General features: G+C 43.2%; 1 pseudogene; it reads left to right on the top strand.

Moving 5' to 3' along the window:
• Positions 1 to 13,214: 13,214 nt before the first annotated feature.
• Positions 13,215 to 15,433, top strand: LOC100602856 (annotated as a pseudogene).
• The last annotated feature ends 239 nt before the right edge of the window (positions 15,434 to 15,672 follow it).

Here is a 15,672-nt window from a genome sequence, read left to right as displayed (position 1 = left end):
CACAGTAGGCAGGAATAAGAGAAGACTCAACTGAGAGAAAAAAATGCTTTGTGATGTAATTTTTATTTCTTCAGTTTGGAAAAGCGTTTAACTGTTTTTGTGATGACTCACAAAAGTACATATGAGCATGAAGAATACACAGGAGAACAACTGGGAAACATTTCTGGAGGCTTCAGCTACTGAAACCCAGACATAAGCTTACAAGCTAAGACATGGCAACAGCAGGCTTCAGCATGAAACCGCAGAAATCTCCTGGAAATGGCTTCCCTCTCTGAATGCAACTTCCTGTCCACAGGATGCTCAAGGCCCAGGCACCTTTCTTCTTCCAACTAGAAAGACATACAAAAACGCCTCAACATGACCTCGGAGGCCCAAACATTCAGCCAAGGCTACTATGAAACAATCTGCTGTCTTCATCCAGCTAAGGGCAACTTGACATTTGAAGACGCTGAGATCGTGGGTAAATACAGGGTAGACTGAGAGGCAGAAGCTCCAGCCAACGCAGTCCTGTCACTGGAAGACGAATGCAGTACTCGTGCCTGCACAAACAGACCCCTCCCTCTGGCCTTGGGCCTAGAACATGATCTTTTTGTAGTTGCTGTTGGGGAAGAGGCCCTTGGGCTTTAACCTGCGAACAGCCTCCCTTAAATGATTGGGCTGCAGTGGGGGCATTTCTCCCCACATCTCACACACATCCAGGGCCTCTTCCAGCACCTCTCTGATGAAGAGCTTGGCTATTCCAGCCATGGCAATGGCCACGTTCTCAGGCACCGATCTGCCAGTGATAGACTGCATCAGAGCTGCAATGCGTGCTTTTGGGAAAGCTGACCGGCGAAACGCTTCGTAGCGGGCCAGCTGCTCCTCAGACATGGCAGACAGCAGGGTGGCCATCCTCTGAGCCTCCTCCGCATCCACGGCGGGCTTCCTGTCCTTCTTTCCTTTGGTGTCCCTTTTCCGTCTTTTGGCTGTAGGAGGAGGTGAGGCTGAGGCTTCATTGTCACCTTCTGTGAGGTCCGTGACATCCTGACTGCTGAGCTCACCTTCCTGAGCCCTGAGTTCTTCCAAGTGCCCATCTGGGTCGTCAGGGATTCCATCCTTGTTGCTGCCCTTCAGACTTTGGGGCATGGCTAACATCTCAGCAGACACACCTGTTTGCCTGCCTGTCTCCATGGGTGAGATTCAGGTCTGCTCCGTGACAGCAGCTGCAGCAGCAGGAGCTCCAGCTGGGGTGGTTTGATTATGGATCCGAAATGAGATTTTGAGAAGCTTTCAAAGATTTTGGCTGCTCTGTTTCCGGCGAGCCGTAGTTTAGCCACAACTGGGCACAGCTCCCCGCCTCCCCTTCCCACACGCAAGCACACACACTGGATTTTCCCACTTCCACCAGGTGGAGAAACTTGTGGATGGAGAGTAGATTAGTTTTAGATCAATGCAGAATAAATTCTCACAAATTTTGGGTATTGAAAACCAACCCCAGCTTGCAGGTCAGAAGTTCTACTTGGCCAAGTGACTGCCTCCTGCTCAGAGTCACACGAGGGACCTCCAGGATGGGTCTGTCTGTGTGGTCGTTGCCTTCACCTCAGAAGGGTCTGGCTTCGATCTGATTCGAGTTCATGGCAGAATTCAATGCCTCAGGGTTGTGAAACCCAGGCCCACTTGTTTGTTCTGCCAGCTGCCAGGAGGATGCTCTGAGCTCCTTCAGGTGTTGCCCAGGTCTGGGTTGTGCATCTCCCTGGGTGGGTCTGCACAGCCAGTGCTGAGGAATCACCCACAGGGGAATGGAATCTCAGGGAGGTTCAGTCCCTTATAAACAACTCAGATGATGGAATTAGACCCAGCCCTTAACAGCCATTGTTTCCGGGTATTCCCAATCTAACCAGGGGTTTGGGCGGGCTCCTCAATTCAACGTTCCGCCCACACCCGAGGGAGGGGCAGAGGCAGGGCTAAGGCTCTGGGAGGGGGGCGGGAAATGCAGGGGGCATTTCAGAATTCTGTCTTCCTCATAGAATCGCAAAGTTCACATTTCACAACAGTGAAGAAAACATTGACAGTAAAAATGAGACGTTTTATGAAGTTGCACAGGAGAAAACTTAAACGTCAGAGAAAAAAAAATCTCTGACTCATAGGGAAACAAGTGGTTTATCAGATACTCGGAAAATAGACAGTGCTTCGTGACGGGAATATGAAAATATTATTTCTATTTTATTGTATTTGATTGTATTGTATTCTATTGCATTTTATTCATTTATTTTTGAGACGGAGTCTCGGTCTGTCCCCAGGCTGGATTGCAGTGGCCTGATCTCAGCTGACTGCAGCCTCTGCCTCCTGGGCCCAAGCAACTCTCCTGACTCAGCCTCCAGAGTAGCCGGGACTAACTGTGCACGCCACCAAGCCAGGATAAATTTGTATTTCTTAAAGCAGAGTGGAGGTTTCACCATTTTGGCCAGGGAAAGCCACAGCCTGGCAGGCGCCACTAAGACTCCGGCCACTGCGGCCACCGGCAAAAGGGCGCCGCCTACAGGAGGGATCAAGAAGCCTCACCGCTACAGGCCTGGCACTGCGCAAAATCAGAAAGTACCAGAAGTCCACGCAGCTGCTCCTCCTCAAGCTGCCCTTCCGGGCCTGATGCGCAACATCGCGCAGGACATCATCCTGGATGTGCGCTTCCAGAGCGCGGCCATTGGCGCCCTACAGGAGACCAGTGAGGCTTCCCTGGTGCATCTCTTTGAAGACACCTAGCCGTGTGCCATCCATGAATGCCCTGCCCTCTTCTCCCCTATAGATGTTTACCAGCGCTCTGCTTTCTACCCTCTTCCAGAGGAAACACAAGTCGATCAGTTGATCATTTAAGCCTTTCTGGCTTGGGTCCAACTTTTCGTGCAGTTGTACTTGTAAGCTTTGTACTTTATGCTTCTAGAGACTAGACCCTAGACAGCATCGGCTTGGAATAGTGGAGCTAGCTAGCTGAAACTTTATTTAGGCATATGCCAATTACTTGTGAGGGCAAAGGCAGGCAGTGAGGATGCTAAGCTTGTCACAAAATAGTAAATATTGGATCATAGTCAAGTACAGTCACTTTATTTGTTGGATATCTTGTCACCACTTTACCAGCACCAGTCAGAGACCACATTTCTCTGGGAAGTCTCCAGATGTACATTGTGAGATAGACTTTAAGAATACTAGGGAAGATCCAGGTAAAACCTCATTGTCGTGAACGTGTAATACAATCAGCCATGAAAGCTGTCAAAGCTTTCTCCTGGAGAAGTACCACTTTCTACAGATTTCTTTCTTCAGAGCTCTGGCTATGTGTTACTATACATTGAGAAGATTTCGTATGCGATTTTTAAAAAGTCAGGAAACAAGAGATGCTGGCAAGGCTGTGAAGATTTAGCAACACTTTGACAATGTCTGTGAGAGTGTAAATCGGTTCAACCATTGTGGAAGTCAGGGTGGCGATTCCTCAAGGATCTAGAACCGGAAATACCATTGGACCCAGCTATCTCAATACCGGGTATATACCCAAAGGATTATCATTCATCCTACTATAAGGACACATGCACACTTACGTTCACTGCAGCACAGTTTACAAGAGCAAAGACCTGGAACCAACCACAATGCCCATCGGTGATAGACTGGATAAAGAATATGTGTTATATACACCAGGGAATACTATGCAGCCGAAAAAAGAACGAGTTCGTGTTCTTTGCGGTAACATGGATGACACGGGGGACCATCATTCTCAGCAAACTAACACAGGAAAGGAAATCCAAACACCACATATTCTCACTGGTAAGCGGGAATTGATCAACGAGAACACATTGACGAGAAAGTGGAACATCACACACCGTGGCCTGTCACGGGGTGGGAGGCAAAGGAAAGGAGAGCACTTGGACAAACAGCCAACGCATGTGGGGCTTAAAGCCCAGATGGTGGGTTGATAGGTGCAGCACACCGCTATGGCACATGTATTCCTCGGTAACAAACCTGCACGTTCTGCACAAGTATCCCATAGCTTAAAGGAAAAAAAAAAAAACAATGTGTAGGGACACTGAACCCACTCATCTAATCCAATTTTCCTCTCTGAGAAAACAACGCTGTGTTCCTGCTCCTGAGCTGACCTCTGAGACCTTGATGGGCTTTTGACTGAAATGTTTTAAGGTGAAATGACGATTCTCCCATGATCAGGAGCATTAGATGGGGTTTGCTCACTTCCTGCTCTTTGAGTTGAAGCAAGGCAGATGCCTGGAGACTCAAACTGATAAATATTTTCATTGCTTTCTTTTCATATGTTGTATTAAGCTATTCTTTCATTGCTATTTAAAAAACCCTGGACTGGGTAACTTATAAGAAAAGCGTTTGATTGGCTCATGGTTCTGCAGGCTGTACAGGAAGCATAGCGCCAGTGTCTGCTTCTGAGAAAGCCTGGGGAAGCTTACAATCATGGTGTTAGACGAGCAGGCATCTCACATTGTAGAAGCTGGGTCAAGAAATATGGGGGAGGGATGGAGCATACTTCTAAACAACCAGATCTCATGGGTACTCGTTATCACAAGGATGGCACAGAGCCAGGAGGGACTCACCCCATGATTCAACCACCACCTCCCCAGGCCCCACCTGCCACACTGGGGATTAAAATTCAATATGAGATTTAGATGGGACATCTAAACTACATCACATGACCATCAGAAAAACAGATGAAGAATTCATGGTTTCTACTGTCCACAAACTTTCCATCTAGAGCAAATGAATTAATGGCTGAATTCAGCATCCTGTGGTGAGAAGGGAGAAGTGAGGTGCACAGGGGATTTTGGTTGCATTTGCTCCACTTCCCTTATGCTGTTCCTCTGAGTTCTGATGTCACTACCTGAAGGGCTATTCATGGACAAAAGAAATATTGTTATTGTGGTTATTTCTGTTTCTTTCATCTAGGTAAAAATAAGTTTTTTTTTTGAGACAGAGTCTCACTCTGTCGCCCATGCTGGAGTGCAGTGGAGTGATCTCAGCTCACTGCAAGCTCTGCCTCCCAGGTTCATGCCCTTCTCCTGTCTCAGCCTCTCAAGTAGCTGGGACTACAGGTGCCTGTCACCACACCCGGCTAATTTTTTTGTATTTTTAGTAGAGACGTGGTTTCACCATGTTAGCCAGGATGGCCTCGATTTCCTGACCTCGTGATCTGCCTGCCTGGTCCTCCCAAAGTACTGGGATTACAGGCGTGAGCAACCACTCCCGGCATAAGTTTTTAGCTTCTCATATAATTGTCCTAAAGAAAACCCTAAGAATTTTGCTTAAGTTTCTTTTTATCATGTGTTATAAAAATTGACAGGGAAATGGCTAAAACAGATTAAAATTACACAAGCTCTAAGAGTCAAGTCTCTGTTAGGCAGGCTTAGGAAAGACAGAACTGGAAATACTCCGTCAGCATGGACATCAGAAACATGGGGTCCACTTTCTGTTCCAGCCCTGCCCAGATCCACACTCTTCTAAGTCCTCATCCAGGTCTGGCCTCACCCTAGAATCTTCTCTCACAGAACTGATTCAAGAAGGTCAGAGATTCAGACGGGGGCTCCTGCTGCCTCCTGAGCTGGTGCCCACAATTTCCTAAAGTGGAAAGGCAGATAAATGGAAGCAAATCATTGCATATTTTGGGGCCATAATTTCTTTTTCATTGAAGCCAGTGCTTCTGGACACTCCACCTAGCAACTTCTTTTCCATTCCTGCAAATCCAGTGGCTGCTCCACAAGGCACAAGAAGGTAAATATAAATATAAAACATCTCTCTGAACAGTTCACCCTTTTTTCTCTATCCCTCACATCTGTCAATATAGCTTTTATTCTGTACATTTTATTTTTCAGGTAAATATTTTTTAAAATGGAAGAAAAAATAGAAATGCTAGGCCCTTCATTTAAATCCTGAAAATTACAGAAAACTTAGCACCCAACTGCCAGGGTTCTATGAGGATTAACTCACATCATGTAATGTTTCCTGAACAGTGCTCTGTAACAGACTTCTGAACACAGAGTATGTGCTCAGTAAACATTGTATTAACTCATGTGTACATGTTTTCCAAATGCAGACTTACTCAAACATTGATGCCTTCTCTAGGCTTTCTAAACTGCAAAGAGCCAGCAGAAAATGACGTTTGAAAATGGTGATTGGTGGTTTCCACTTTGGACCAAAAGTATTCGTGTTGTGGTGAGAGTGTTGGGTGTCATGAGCTCTGTGCTGTGCCTACTTTCCCTAGCTGAGTGCTACTATATCGGATGTAGTAGAAGAAACATCAGCATTAAGAGGAGACTTTTTAAAGAAGCTAATTCATGGACCCTTCCAAACCTGCAGAATCACATCTGTAAGAGAGAGGCTGGAATCTGAATAATTCATAGGCATATTGAAACTTGAGAGGCAAACGGGTGCGGTGGCTCATGCCTGTAATTCCAACAATTTGGGATGCCAAAGTGGGCAGACCACCTGAGGCCAGGAGTTTAAGATCAGCCTGGGCAACATGGACACACCACGTCTCTACTAACACATAAAAAATTAGCCACGTGTGGTGGCTGGTGCCTGTAATCCTAACTACTCGGGGGGCTGATATTGGAGAATCACTTGAACCTGGGAAGTGGAAGTTGCAGTGAGCCAAGATGGCACCACTGCACTCCTTCCTGGACAATGAGTGAAAACTCTGTCGAAAGAAAAGGAAGACAGAAAGGAAGAAAGGAAGGAAGGAAGGAAGGAAGGAAGGAAGGAAGGAAGGAAGGAAGAAGAAAGAAAAAGAAAGAAAGAAAGAGAAAGAAAGAAAGAGAGAAAGAAAGGAAAGAAAGAAAGAAAGAAAGAAAGAAAAAGAAAAGAAAGAAAGAAAGAAAGAAAGAAAAAGAAAAGAAAGAAAGAAAGAAAGAAAGAAAGAAAGAAAGACAGACAGACTTGAGAGGCAATGCTTAACTAAGTGGCTCTCGGCCCATGCTTCCAGCCATAATCACATGGCCAGCTTAAAGAAATACCATCACCTGTGCCCTCCACAGAGACTCTGTCTATTGGTCTTGGAGGGAGCATCTATATGGTTGTAATTAGAAAGTCAAATTGTCCCTCTTTGATGATTACATAATAATCATATATACAAAAAATCTAAAGACCACCAAAAAAACTCTTAGATTTGATAAATTTAATAGTGTTTCAGAATGCAAAAATCAACATACAGAAATTAGTAGCATTTTTATACAATAATGATAATCAAGCTGGCAACTGAATTAAAAAGTCACTTCCTTTTACAATAGCTACAAAAAGGTAAAATGCTTAGAAATACAATTAGTCAAAGAGATGAAAGATCCCTACAAGGAAAACTACAAAACACTGATGAAAGAAATTGTACATGACACAAATGAGAAAAACATCCCGTGCTCATGGATTGGAAGAATTATGATCATTAAAATGACTCTACTGCCCAAAGCAATCTACATATTAAATGCAAATCCTACCAAAATGCCAATGTCATTTCTTATAAAATAGAAAAAAAAATTCTAAAATTCACGTGGAACCACAAAAAGAGCCTGAATAGCCAAAGCAAATCTAAGCAAAGAGAATAAAGCTGGAGATATTACATTATCTGACTTAAAATTATACTAGAAGGCTTTAGTAACCAAAACAGCATGGTACTGATATAAATTGACACATAGATCAATGGTACAGAATAGAGAACCTAGAAATAAAGCCACAAACCTACAAACAACTGATCTTTTACAAAGTCAACAAAAACATACACTGGAGAAATGACATCTTAGCCAAGAAATTGTGCTGGAAAAATTATATTGCCATATGCAGAAGTATGGAATGGGATGCCTATGTCCCACCATATACAATAATCAACTCAATCTGGATTAAAAGACTAAAATGTAAGACCTGAAACTATAAAAATGCTAGAGGAAACTCTAGGATAAACTCTTCTACAGATTGACTTGGACAAATAATTTATGACTAAGATCTGAAAAGCAGATGTAACAATAACAAAAATAGATAAAACGAACTCAATTAAATTAAAAAGCTCCTGAAAATGCTTCTTAACACAGTGAACAGAAAACCTATAGAATGAGATAAATGTTTACGAGTTTTGCATGTGACAAAGATCTAACGTCCAGAATATACAAGGAACTCAAACAGCTCAACAAAAATAAAACAAGCAAGCTCATTAAAAAGCAAGCAGGCCAGGCGCGGTTTCTCACGCTTGTAATCCCAGCACTTTGGGAGGCCGAGGTGGGCGGATCACGAGGTCAGGAGATCGAGACCATGGTGAAACTCTGTCTCTACTAAAAAAACACAAAAAGTTAGCCAGGTGTGGTGGCGGGCGCCTGTAGTCCCAGCCACTCAGAGAGGCTGAGGCAGGAGAATGGCGTGAACCCGGGAGGCAGAGCTTGCAGTGAGCCGAGATTGCGCCACTGCACTCCAGCCTGGGTGACAGAGCGAGACTCCATCTCAAAAAAAAAAAAAAAGCAAGCAAAGAACATGAACATTTAAAAAAAATACAATGAGCAAGCAAAAAACATGAACATTTAAATAAAAAAAGATAATGAAGGTCAACAAGCACGTAAAAGATGCTCAACATTGTCAATGATCAGAGAAATGCCAATTAAAAACCACAATGAAGTACCAACTTAGACCATGCAGAATGGCTATTACTGAAAAGCAGAAAAATGAGCTATCGGCAAGGATACAGAGAAAAAAGAACACCTATACATTGTTTGTGGGAATGTAACTTTCTACAACCTCTATGGAAAACCGTATGGAGATTTCAAAAAAGTCTAAAAATAGAACTTCCATTTGATTCAGCAGTCCCTCTACTTTGTATCAACCCAAAGGAAAATAATTTATTACATAAAGAAAATGCCCACACTCTTATGTTTATTGAAGCACTATTCACAACAACCAATATATGAAGTCAATTTAAATTTATCAGTCAATAATCGAATAAAGAAAATGTGCTATACGTTTATATCATGGAATGCTACTCAGCCATGAAGAAGAATAGCATCACGTCTTTTGCAACAACATGAATAAAACCCGAGGCCATTACGGTAAGTGAAAAACTTCAGAAACAGAAAACCAAATTCTGCATTTTCTCACTTGTAACTGTGAACTCAATTATGCAGACACTTGGATATAGAGACTGGAAAAACAGACACTGGAGACTCAGAAAGATGGGAGGTTGGAGAGGGTTTAGGAATGAGAAAATAACTAATTGGGACAATAAACAGCATTCAGATGATGTTGTCACACCAAAAGCCCATACTTCATCATTATGCAACGTGCTTCTGTGAGGGAGCTGCATTTTTACTCTCTAATGTATTAATAAACAGAAAAAAGGCCTCACGCAGCAGCTCAAGCCTATAATCCCAGCGCTTTGGGAGGCTGAGGCAGGCGGCTCACGTGGTCAGGAGTTCAAGACCAGCCTGGCCAATATAGTGAAACCCCGTCTCTACTAAAAATACAAAAGTTAGCCTGGCATGGTGGAGCATAGTAGTCCCAGCTACTTGGGAGGCTGAGGCAGGAGAATCACTTGAACTCGGGAAGTGGAGGTTGTGGTGAGCCAAGATTGTGTCACTGCACTCCAGCCTGGGGAACAGAGGGAGACTCCATCTCAAAAAAAAAAGAGAGAGAAAAAAAAAACTTTGTTTTTTATCAAGAGGACAAACTGAATAGACCTCATAATTTTCATAAATAATTAGATTAGGCAAAAAAAATTTTAATAAAAATAAATATTGTATTTTAAGAATGGTATAGAAAGACAATTTGACCCATTAGAGTAGTTGGTACTTAGCATATACACTATGATAGGCAAGATTCTAAGCCCCTTAGACATTTATGGACAGAATATGTAACAGTAAAATAAATAACACAAAGATTCATTGGCAGTGACAAATTGACATATTTTCAATCATATTAGATGATATTAAAACCATTAACAAATTTACTGTTTTGTTTCATAATAAAAAACAAGGTTAAAAAGTTTGGCTAATTAGGCATATGGATAAATGGGCAGCATTTTGACCAGTAGACAGAGGATACACATTTTCAAAGATCAGACAAAATTATTTATTTATTTTTGGGGGGAGAGAACAGTTTTATTTACTGGGGATACAGTGGGGTCTTCTCCCTGGGAGGTGGGGTCTTCCACTGGTTACCCCCGCCAGGGCTCCAGGGGGCGCCCTGCGATTCAGTGCTGGGCTCCGCTGGGGGCCGGGCCTTGGAGACGGCGAACTGTGCAGGGAAGCAGCAGCTGTGGGGTCCTCACTGCCCGCTCCGCCCAGCTGCAGCGGGTCTCCTGGTGCTCCTCAGGCTCCCACCGAATCTGCGTCTCTGGAGGGCAGCGAACCATCCTGCCCAGAACCTTATCCTCACAGCCCAGTTTGACGCAGGTCAGCCATTTCTGCTTCCTCCCCTCGGGCTGGACTTTGCACTTGGGTTTCTTCCAGTCCTTCCTCCGGCCGCTTCTCTGTCGCCCGGAGCTTATGTTCCAGCTGGGAAGGGCGTGTCCAGGGCGCTGTCCACACTGGTCTTCTGGAAATCCCGCTGCACTGGCTGGTGCTTGTAGATTCCTCCAGGGCCACCTGCAGGCCCAGGCGCTGGCCCCCTGAGCTCGGCCCGGCCGGCGCTCACCCGCACCCCCCCACGGGGCCAGCGAGATCCGCAGCCGTCTCAGGCTTCCCCTTTCACCCCCACCCTGCGAAGCGAGTGTGTGCCCCTTAGTTCTCCGAGCCCGCCAGGCGCTACCTCCTCCCCTGCCCCTGGGGGGGGCCTGCCCGCAGAACGCTGGGCAGAGGCTAATGAACCGGGAAATGTCCCTTCCTCCACACTGACCTTGGGGTCTGCTGGGTCCTCTCCACTCCCTCCCACCCTGCCCGCGCTGTTCCCTGGGGCCCGCAGTTTCAGCAAAGTTCCCTGCCGCGCCGGGAAGCTGTCCTGTTGCTCACTCTCACCCTTTCTCCTTTTCTGGCCCATTCTCTCTCCCCACTGGGTCTCCGACACGACCCTCTCTCCTCTCGGCTGTCCTGGGGCCCCTCTTTGCTTCCCCAGCTCAGTTCCCTCTCTGACTGCTTCTCCCTCCCACATCCGACCGAATCTCCTGGCTCCCACAGGGGGACCCAAATTCCCAGGACCCAGGTCAACCACACAAAATTATTTTAAATGGGAAGACTTGAATTCCATTGAATTCATGAAAGCAGGAATCCATCTGGTCATTCTTTAAATAATTTTGAAATGATAATAGCAACTATCAATTTAACGTTTAACCAGAGTTCAGAATACCCACCATTTTACCACAAAGAATAAAAAAACTGTTATAACTAACCAATTCAGTAAATTTTCAGGATACAATATTAACATATGAACATCAGGTGCATTTTTTTTTACAGTAACAACAAAATATCTGAAAAAGGAATAAAGATAATGCCATTTATGATATTATCAAATAGAATGGAATACTTAGGAATGAGTTTAACAAAGAATATGATAGATCTGCATACTGAAAACTATAAAATATTGAGGAAAGAAAATGAAGAATACAAAATGGGAAATATATCCTGTATTCACGGATTCTAAAAATATTGTTAAAATATCCATAGTACACAATGTGATCTACAGGGTTAGATAAATTTCTATCAAAATTTTAACGCCATTTTATTAAAAGTTCTGAACAACAATTTTAAAATTAGTATGGAACCACAAAAGACCTCAAATAGCCAAATACTGAGAAGAACAAAAGGCTGGAAGCCTCCCACTTCCTGATTTCAAACTGTGTTACAAAACTATAGCCATCAAAATAGTATAGTACCTTCATAAAACCAATATAACAGAATAGAGGACCCAGAAATAAACTCACAAATATACAGTCAACCAATCCCACAGAACGGAGGAAGGATAAACACATCAAGGAGTGGTGCAGGAAAAACTAGCTATGCACAGAGAAAAAGTACACCTTTCTCTCATACCATCACAAAACGAATTTGAAATGAAATAAAGACTTAAACATAAGAACTGAAATAATGAATCCTCTAAAAAAAAAACATGGGGAAAAACCTCCTTGACACTGGTCATGGCAATGATATTTTGGATTTGACACCAAGAACACAGTCAACAAATGCAAAAATGAACAAGTGGAACTATGTCAAAGTAAAAAGTTTCTGCACAATAAAGGAAACAATCAACAAAATATAAAGGCATTATATGGAATGGGAGAAAATATTTGTAAACCATATGTAGGATAATATGTTACTATCCAAAACATATATCATACTAATCAATACAAAAGAGGAACCCACAGCAGAATTAAAAGCAATTTCCTGATTAATAATTGGGCAAAATACATAAATAGCAGTTTTTCCAAAGATATACAAATGGCCAATAGGTACATAAGAAATGCTCAATATCACTAATTACCAGAGTAATTAAAATCAAAATCACAATGAGGTATCACCTTATCGTGGTGTTTGGATACCTATTATCAAAAAGTCAAAAGATAAAAAGCGTTAGGGTGCAGAGAAAAGAGAACACTTACACTGTTGCTGAGGATGTCAAATGGTGCAGCTATTATGAAAACAGTATGGAGCTTCCTTATAATTTTTAAACTAGAACTACCATGAATCCCAATTGGGAGTATATAGCCAAAGGACATAAAATCAGTATCGTCAAGGGTATCTGCACTCCTCTGATATAGATAAATAAACCGAGAGATATATAATTTCAGCTTTAATAAAAAATGAAATTCTTTCATTTACAAAAATACTGATAAACCTTGAAGACATTATGCTAAGTGAAATAAGCCAAATACAGAAGGACAATTACTGCATGGTCTCGTTTGTGTGTAAAATCTAAAAAAGTAAATAAAAATAAAAAAGCCATGGAAACAGAGTAGAACGGTTGTTCCCTTGTGCTAGGAAGTGGGGAAAGAGGGGAGATTTCCATGGAAGGGGCGCACCTTCAATTACAAGGTGAGTAACTGCTGGGACCTAATGTACAGAATGGTGACTATAGTTAACAATACCGTGTACTTGAAATTTGTTGCAAAAGTAGATCTCAGGTGCTCTCAACACACACACAGAAACGTATTAACTATGTGAGGGGATAGATATGATAACTAGCTGAACTGAGATAATTTAAAGGCGTATACACATCTGAAAACACTCTTGTACACCCTAAAATACACAGTTTTCAATTTGTCAATCATAGCTCAACGAATGGAGAAAAAACAAGAGTAACCAGCAGGTCATGTCTAGCCACATGGAAACTGGAAACTCGATTTAAAACACTCTTGGTCACTGTTTCCAGCTCAACTCGAGAACGGCCGGAGCGCTTCTGGCTCCTGGACTTCGTCGCTCCTCCCGTGGCCCCCATCGCTGGAGAAGGTACAATCCTTCCCAGGATTCCAGGCTGCGCAGATCAGGCAGGGCGATCGCCGTCCCCTTGCTCGCTGCCGCTGCCCCCATCGCTGGAGAAGGTACAATCCTTCCCAGGATTCCAGGCTGCGCAGATCAGGCAGGGCGATCGCCGTCCCCTTGCTGCTGCCGCTGCCCCGTTAGGCTCACGGCCTCGGGCCCACCCTTCGCTTTGGACGCCCCTCCTCCTCCCCGAGCCCCAGCGGGCCTCGGGGAGAAGGAGGGCGGGGAAGCTGGAACGCGACCGCGGAGCTGCTGGCGGCAGGTGCGGGAAGCAGAGAAGCTGGCCTAGCACAGGAAGGCTTCTCAGAGCGACAGGAGCAACCGCCAGGAGCTCCGCAGGCAGCTGGAAGAACTCAGTAACGTACTCCGCTGTGGCAGAAATGGAGATAATAAAAGTCTGATGTAGAAATACTCACAGAGAACCATCCTCCTTGGTCAATCTCAGATTATTATTATCAGACCTACTCTAATGATGTTAGTCTTCCAAATAAAGTGAGTGACTGAACTGTCAGATCAGCAAGATCAGGATATTGAAACTCCTGCTTTGAATTCTAAAGACCAGTTATAAATAGAAAATGATGCTCACCCTGGTACTGATAAAACAGCAAATGTTGAATGTAGACAATAGGGTCATTTACCTCAATTCACAGGAGCCAGCATGCATTAGCAGCACAAGATACATCCTTAGAAGGTTCGTCATTAGCTGGAAGTTTGAGAGCTTCAGCAGAACCGGCTTGATCACAGACTGGATTTAGTTATGATGAAAATGCTGGACTGTATTTTGACCACAGCACTGGTTTCTATTAAGATTCTGAGAATCAATTTGTTATGATCCAATTTATTACTACTGTGATGTGGAAAGTGGTCGCTATCGGTTTCATTTTCGAGTAGATTCGCAACCTTATCAGACTTATAACACAAAATAAAAATAAAAAATTAGGAAAGGATCCAGACTCTTCTACAAAAAAAAAATGAGGAAAAGGATTTGAATTCAGAGGATCAAGAAGCCTTCAGTGTTGAACATACAAGCTCAATAGGAAAGACAATTTTACAAGTGTGAAGAAAAGGCAAAAATAGACATTCATCTCAGAAATAATCCCCAAAATTCACTGTTCCAATTAGTGGAAATACTATGGAATCTCCTCTTAATGAAAACATCTCAATTCAACTTTTTTAAAGATGAGAAAGTGAGAGACACTGATAGGGAACCAGAAGAAGGTGAAATTACAGACTCTCCAACCGAGGGTAGTTATGATGAAGGCATTACAGTGAAGGCAATGTAACTGCAAAAGATACTGAGAAGGAAGATGAGGAAAAGTGTGGCCCTCATATATCAGAGAAACTGTCATTAGATCACCCGTGTTACAGACAGGATCACTCTTCATCATTACTGCTGTAAAACCTGCTACAAATGGAAGGGAAAATGATATGGAGCATACTCTTCGAATCCCTGAAGTTGGTGTAAGTTTCATGCAGAAATTTATTTTGACCATGACTTACAAAGTTATGTCCTTTTGCATCAGGCCGTCAAAATGGAACAATTGTTAATGAAAAACGGATTGTTCAGCTGAAAACTAAATGTGACCCTTATTAACTTGAGCATGGAGAGAAAGTGAAACTTGGAGAGATTGGGGAGACACGAACAACCGCCAGGAGCTCTGCACGCAGCTGAAGAACTCAGTAACGTACTCATCTGCGGGAGAAATGGAGATAATAAACGTCTGATGTGAAGTACTCACAGAGAACCATGCTCCTTAGTCAATCTCAGATTATTGTCAGACCTACTGTAATGATGTTAGTCCTTCCAAATAAGGTGAGTGCCTCAACTGTCAGATCAGCAAGATCATGATATCGAAACCCTTATCTTCTCACATTCACCCTGGGCGGTGATAGCTGTGTTGGATGTGAACATGGTAGGTTAGCAGCTCACCTTTTGCCTTGAAAAGAAAGATGAATCCTTTGTTCATCCAACATTAACTAAGAAGGAAAAGAGTTGGATAGAAGAAAATGATTTTTAAAATATATGAGTAAAATCTGGTTTTACAGAATACAGAGCTAATGAAGATGATAAGGCATAGATAGACAACCTTAAAATATTAAAGATATGAGCTGGAAAACATAGGGAGCAGATTGGAAGTTGAAGGGAATTTCCAAAGAGGAGATGATTGCTTTTCCTGCCACTTCTGTTTCATCCTCTGAATTATTATACGATAGTGACAAAGGTCCAGGAAGATGTTGAAAAAAGATGTGTTGAAAC

Source organism: Nomascus leucogenys, chromosome 5 (genome assembly GCF_006542625.1).
Source record: "Nomascus leucogenys isolate Asia chromosome 5, Asia_NLE_v1, whole genome shotgun sequence".
NCBI lineage: Eukaryota > Metazoa > Chordata > Mammalia > Primates > Hylobatidae > Nomascus > Nomascus leucogenys.
The sequence above is the reverse complement of the archived record's forward strand: the minus strand, read 5'-3'. Positions and strand labels throughout refer to the sequence as shown.